At 34.9% G+C, this 6,032-nt stretch overlaps 1 long non-coding RNA gene across 1 annotated transcript; it reads left to right on the plus strand.

The window, feature by feature from the left end:
* The first annotated feature begins 2,742 nt into the window (after nt 1–2,742).
* Nucleotides 2,743–4,692, plus strand: LOC113475415. The gene is made up of 2 exons (XR_003397174.1): nt 2,743–3,919; nt 4,355–4,692. It is a non-coding gene; the product is annotated as an uncharacterized LOC113475415 (long non-coding RNA).
* The last annotated feature ends 1,340 nt before the right edge of the window (nt 4,693–6,032 follow it).

Genomic DNA, 6,032 nt, shown 5'->3' on the forward strand with positions numbered 1-6,032 from the left:
AAGCAATAGCACAACCAAGGGAAAAATCTGAATGTCACTTAACAAAAACATGCGATCGACTCTTAAAAACACAACGGTTCAGGCAAAACATAAAGATTATGAAGGTATAGAACAGTAAATTACCATATGAACACATCATTACAACATATTATTAAACATTATATATTTATGGATGGTGGTGGTGTTTATCATTTCATAGCTACGGATGGTGGTATATACACGCCTTTGTATTTACGGACGGTGGTAAATAAACAAATACGGATGTTGGTACATAGTTACAGTTGATGGTATATAACAAACATAAAGCTACTGTAGTAGTGTTTTTGCATTTTATAGTTTCAGATGGTGGATGGTGGTATATACTTACTGACAGCGGGTGCTACAGATGCCGACACTAATTTACGAATGTGCGGATGCTTACGGACAACATCCAAAATACAATAAACGTCCGATGATGGATGGTACATATGGAATTGTTAGTAGTGTGGGGTAAGATGGGACACTTTGTCATACGAGACTTTTTTTTACGGACCCCCATTTAATGATAATCAGGAAAATAAGGTTACAGAATTATTCGACAGTATTATCACGTCTTTGTAAAACGCCCGTTAAAGCTGATTACTGTTTTTAAATATTAAAAAATATATGTGAAGTAGAAAGAGTTATACCTTTGAACAGGCAAAAAATGCGAAATAGTAAGGTGCTATTTTTTAATGCTCGCTAAATCATATTAAAGCGAATGAGTTTATTTCGTTTGCGAGTGCGAACGATTAAACTAGTTAAAGCTTCATAAAATAACCTTGAATATTCCGTAGTGTTTGATTTTGTCTCATAAAACTAGTTTGCATTCTTTCCGATAAATTCCTGTATGACGTCTTGAAAGTCGGTGCTTTCCACAATTCCAGAGTAAACGTTTAACAAGCACAAGTGATTTAATCGTGCTTGCGTCGTTGTGCTCCGAAGAAAAGTTTTAATGCGTCGCAAACAGCTAAAACTTCTTTCGGCTTCGCAAGACGTGACTGGTAGCGTCATGTATTGACGAGCAATTGTTCCCATGATAGGATAAAGAAGAATATAATTTTCGTTTTCTTTAAATTGTTTGCAAACGATTTCCGTAGTCAATTGTTCTGTGATGCCAATTTGAAACCGCAATTTTTCTGTGTTTAAATTTTCAATATTTAAATCTGGAAAGTTTTGTAGTATTACCGTCGAATTTTTAGAAACTTCAGTAGTTTTTCCACACAGCATAAGTTCATACAACTCAAGATGCTCCATGCCTTGTTTGCTACATCGTGTTATCAATGCCTCGCAAGCGCAAGCATGGACATTTTTATATATTTTAGAGAAATATTCCGCGGTGCTGTCGATGTTTTCAGATGCCAGTCTGGATGAACGTGGAAGTTCGGGTTGATTTATTTTAAGTTCAATACCAGCATCCACCACTGCAGAAGCGTGGTCCAGACTCTTTAATCCATACTCTTGTATGAGCGTAGACTCTTGTATGTCCAGACTCTTGTATGAGCGTGGTCCAGACTCTTTAAGAAGTATTGAAATGAAACAGTGAATTTTAAGTTCAATACCAGCATCCACCACTGCAGAAGCGTGGTCCAGACTCTTTAATCCATACTCTTGTATGAGCGTAGACTCTTGTATGGTCCAGACTCTTGTATGAGCGTGGTCCAGACTCTTTAAGAAGTATTGAAATGAAACAGTGAATAAGCGACTAGTCCTAAGTCATTACTTATTTCTTTCATACCTGGGCACATAAAATCTCCAAAACTGTCCATTATCCAGAAACAAATATTTTATAAAAGTAGAAATGTGGAACTTGTAAAATGTTGGATTATACTTTATCATCAAGCCATTTGCTATTCAAGGTTTTAAAGTTCTGCGTTGTTAATTGCACGTGGTTGATGATTGCTTCGATTCTGTTTTTGTGTTTACTTGTCCAAAGGTCTTGTGTATCTTAGTAGGGTTTTGTTTATATTATTACAGTCAACTGTGTACACTTTCAACATTTACTTAACCAGAAAACGTACCTGGGTATTTCTTAGGAATATGGTTGTGTTCAAGTTAGTTCTTCAGTGGAACAGGTGTTTCTCGGTTTATTATAACGTATGTAGATGCTTTTTTTAAATAAGTAATTAATTTTGGGATATTATCTACTGAATATGTAAGTGGTACAAACCTTGTTTTTCTAATGGAATTTCTGTAATTTCGTATGCTTCTATAAATGCATAGGTTATTATTAAAGGTTTCCAACCTTAAAGTGAAAGCACCTTACCCTTTTTTCATTTTTTTGTGACAGATTTGCTGCTGTTTTTGTGCTTTCTGGATGTTTAACTTTGTCTGCAATTAGTACATCTCAATATTATTGTTTTTGCTCTTTCATGTGTAGTATTACAGTTTTAAACTAATGTTATCAACCTGTTGATCCATTTTTCTAGCTTCCTTCACTCTTTCTGAATCATTATCTTTCGAAGGGAGGGTTAAATTATGCGGTTCTCTATTGAATATAACCTGGTATGATATAAACATTGCTAAGGAAATTATTTCTCAATAGAAAGCCTATTTAAAACTTACCAGAAAAGGTGAGCATTTGATCGATTTTTGATACGAAATGTTTATATTATAGGAGATGTGGGGAATATGGTCATCCCAATCATTCTGATCACTAAAATTTTAGCAGTATTACAGACACGTTGTATTATATTATACCTTGATAGTTTAATAGCCATATATACCTGTTAATATATTTGCCTAAAACATTCTTTAATGTTTGATTTGTTCGTTCGTTTTGCCCGTTTATCTGTGGATGGTAGCTAGAAGTTATGCACTGACGAATGGAAAGTTTTTCGAACACCCTTTCATTAACCTGTTTCAAGAACAACTCTAATACGGAGATCTCTTTTTAACTACTCTTTTCATAAATTCACGACCCTGATCTGTCAAAACTCGACTTGGCGACCCAAATAAATAAATCATGGTCAGTAACAAATCTGCCACATTTTCAGCTGTCTTTGCCTCGGGATGAACAGCTATATATATCTGTTAGTATATTTGCCTAAAACATTCTTTAATATTTGATTTGTTCGTTCGTTCTGCCCGTTTGTCTGTGGATGGTAGCTAGAAGTTACGCAGTGACGAATGGAAAGTTTTTCGAACACCCTTTCATTAACCTGTTTCAAGAACAACGTTTGGTTGGGGTAAGTATAACTCTAATACGGACATCTCTTTTTTTAACTACTCTTTTTATAAATTCACGACCCTGGTCTGTCATAACTCGTCTTGGCGGCCAAAATAAATAAATCATGGTCAGTAACAAGTCTGCCACATTTTCAGCTGTATTTGCCTCGGGATGGACGTAAGTTCTGGAGCAGCTGTTTTCATTTTTGCCTTAAACTGGTATTCTGGGCATTCCTCGATCTAGCAAAATATAAAGTAATTTTTAAGTGACTACATGTTGCTTCTGGGATCAGAAAGTAACAAACCCATTTTTTATGTCTGCGGTCATACTTCTCCAGTAGTATGACTGATTGACTTTTTTTGGGTGATAACGGTACCTCTGTGGCCACCGGTACCTTCATCATCGTGGTACTCTTCCTCCTTGGTGTACAAAACCTTTAGTCTTGAACATCTTGCCCTCTTCAAAACTTTTTTTTGTGTAAGCGCAAGTGTAAGTTGGTTTTGTGCAAATACCATGCATCACAAATTTCTGTGCTGCCTTTCTTATTTTTCTGCGGTCCGATAAGCTCTGGTAAAAATGACGACCTTCAAAGCAAGCAGATACTGGTCACCCTGTTTAATGTCTTTATTATTTAAGCGCGCGACACAACGTATTTTAAACCTGGTCCTGGATGGTTGTTGATGCCGAAGATGACGATTCTGAAACGACAAATAACGTTGTTCAAAATACAATGTAAGCCATATAATATATCAAAGTAAAATAGATTTATACTACAAAAAAAGAATTTCCCACGGCGAAGTATCGTTGTTCCTTGGATCGTCGTCGGTCCTCTAGTAGTGCGATTTATCTTAATGCAAATTTCTTGTGTGTAAATGTAACTTACCTTCTTGCTGCTGAATATCGAACATTTCTGAGATTGAGCTTGTCATTTTTTTCGAGCAATAATTTAAAACAGGTGTTATTTGGCATAAAAAAAAGTAAGGACCGATTTTGGCGCAAAAATACTTTCGTAACATAAACGTCATAATTATAATTCGAAGGTACGTAAACAAAAGATGGTATATTGTCATCAACTTTATTAAAATATTAGACACCACCGTGGTTTATAAATGATGTATTTTATATATACGTTTGTAATAAAAAGATTAAAAGTAAAATTGCATATAGTTGTATACGCAACAGCGTATTTAGTCATTGGAGTGGAACTGTTTTCACGAATATCGTCATCAAGGGTCAAAGGGAACGATGTTTTTCTGACAACGGCATGCCACCACAACGAAGTTGCATCTTCGAGTCTAAATAAACAATGCAAAATAACCAAATATTTGATTGGTTTTCACGAATGTCGTCATCAAGGGTCAAAGGGAACAATTTTTTTCTGACAACTGCATGGCACCACAACGAAGTTGCATCTTTTAGTCTAAATAAACAATGCAAAAATAACTAAATGTTTGATTATCTGTCCAAACATGAACATGTATTTTTAACATTGGTGGTATTTATGCAATATATAGTTACGGATAGGGTATATAACCAAAGTGGTGTTTATGCATTATATAGTTACGGATGAAGGGGTGTTTGTGCACTATATTGTTACGGATGAAGGGGTGTTGGTGTATAACCAAAATATAGTTACGGATAGAGTGGTATCTATCTAATATATAGTTACGGATGGTGTTGTTAATGCATTTTGTATTTACAGGTGGTGGTGTTTTTATGCAATATATATAGTTACGGGTGGTGGGTGTATAACCAAAAAAAAAATGTTTATGCATATATACTTTCGGATGGTGGTGTTTGTGCATTATATTGTTACGAGATGTATAACCAAAATATAGAGGATAGAGTGGACTGGTGTATAACCAAAATATAGTTACGGATAGAGTGGTATCTATCTAATATATAGTTACGGATGGTGTTGTTAATGCATTTTGTATTTACAGGTGGTGGTGTTTTTATGCAATATATATAGTTACGGGTGGTGGGTGTATAACCAAAAAAAAAAATGTTTATGCATATATACTTTCGGATGGTGGTGTTTGTGCATTATATTGTTACGGATGAAGGGGTGGTGGTGTATAACCAAAATATAGTTACGGATAGAGTGGTATCTATCTAATATATAGTTACGGATGGTGTTTATGCATTTTGTATTTACAGGTGGTGGTGTTTTTATGCATTATATAGTTACGGGTGGTGGGTGTGTAACCAAAAAAAATATAAATCCCTAACTGTATAATCATAGTAACTCTAAACACTAGTAGGACAACGCTTGGCAATTGTTTGTTTGTTCTTTAATGACGTAATTTTTGGTCACGCATGAGTGGCTAGGTTAAGGCGGTTTTGTTTCTGATCGAATCAATTGAGCTGTGTGTATCGTGAATATTTATTTGGTTTGTACAAAATTACCTGGTAAGTGAATTCGGCAAAATGCTATGGTAAAAGCTTTTGTTAAATGTTATGTTTTAATTAAAATGCTTTATTAAATAGTGGATTGATATTTATATAAGCTAAGCAACTTTTATATAAACTTTTCAAAAATGCCTGCTACCCACTGCGCTGTTCCTGGCTGCAACTGGTCGTACCACTTGGGTAAACGAACGAATGAAACCCGAAGTATCTTCACTGTAAGAAGACCTTCTTTTATAAAAGTCCCAACCGAAGCTGAACATCACACAATGTTAACAAATTTTTTGTTGAGTATGCGGTGTCCACAAAAGCTAGTGGCGATAAAATAAAAGAAATGTTACACAAAGAATCGTAAGTAAAACTGTTGTAAAGTACAAATATACCTATGTTTTTTATTACTGTAGTCTATTCATTATTTAATAAATTGTTTCATTAC

The sequence above is a fragment of the Ciona intestinalis genome, unplaced genomic scaffold (assembly GCF_000224145.3).
Source record: "Ciona intestinalis unplaced genomic scaffold, KH HT000419.1, whole genome shotgun sequence".
Lineage (NCBI taxonomy): Eukaryota > Metazoa > Chordata > Ascidiacea > Phlebobranchia > Cionidae > Ciona > Ciona intestinalis.